Genomic DNA, 1,140 nt, shown 5'->3' with positions numbered 1-1,140 from the left:
ACCCCCCCTTAATCCAGGAGGAAATAGTTTGGGACCTACTACGCCATCTGGACACTCAGAAATCTGTGGGACCTGATGGGATCCATCCAAGAGTACTGAGGGAACTGGCAGAGGTCCTTGCCAAGCCATTCTCTATCATCTATCAGCGATCCTGGTCAACAGGGGAGGTCCCAGAGGACTGGAGGCTTGCCAATGTGACTCCCATTTATAAGAAGGGTCAGAGGGAGGATCTGGGGAACTACAGGCCTGTCAGCCTGACCTCGGTACCAGGGAAGATTATGGAACGGTTCATCTTGAGTGCACTCATATGGCAAGTCCAGGATAAGAAGGGGATTGGGCCTGGTCAGCATGGGTTTACGAAAGGCAGGTCCTGCTTGACCGACCTGATCTCCTATGACCAGGTGACCCGCCTAGTGGATGAGGGAAAGGCTGTGGATGTTATCTACCTTCTTGACTTCAGCAAGGCCTTTGGCACTGTCTCTCATGGCATACTCCTTGAGAAACTGGCGTCTCATGGCCTGGATAAGTGCACTCTTCACTGGGTGAAAAACTGGCTGGATGGATGAGCCCAGAGGGTTGTGGTGAATGGGGTGAAACCCAGTTGGCGGCAGGTCACAAGTGGTGTTCCTCAGGGCTCAGTGTTGGGGCCAGTTCTGTTTAATATCTTTATTGGTGATTTGGATGAGGGGATCGAGTGCACCCTCAGCACGTTTGCAGACAACACCAAGTTGGGAGGCAGGGTCGATCTGCTCGAGGGTAGGGAGGCTCTACAGAGAGATCTGGACAGGCTGGATCGATGGGCTGAGGCCAATCGTATGAAGTTCAACAAGGCCAAGTGCCAGGTCCTGCACTTCAGTCACAGCAACCCCATGCAGCGCTACAGGCTTGGGGAAGAGTGGCTGGAAAGCTGCCCGGCAGAGAAAGAACTGGGGGTGCTGGTCAACAGCTGGCTGAATATGAGCCAGCAGTGTGCCCAGGTGGCCAAGAAGGCTGACGCCATCTTGGCCTGTATCAGAAACAGTGTGGCCAGCAGGAGCAGGGAGGTGATCATCCCCCTGTACTCAGCACTGGAGAGGCCGCACCTCGAGTACTGCGTTCAGTTTTGGGCCCCTCGCTACGGGAAAGACGTTGAGTTGCTGG

Source organism: Haliaeetus leucocephalus, unplaced genomic scaffold, assembly GCF_000737465.1.
Source record: "Haliaeetus leucocephalus isolate CR32 unplaced genomic scaffold, Haliaeetus_leucocephalus-4.0 Scaffold741, whole genome shotgun sequence".
Lineage (NCBI taxonomy): Eukaryota > Metazoa > Chordata > Aves > Accipitriformes > Accipitridae > Haliaeetus > Haliaeetus leucocephalus.
The sequence above is the reverse complement of the archived record's forward strand: the minus strand, read 5'-3'. Positions refer to the sequence as shown.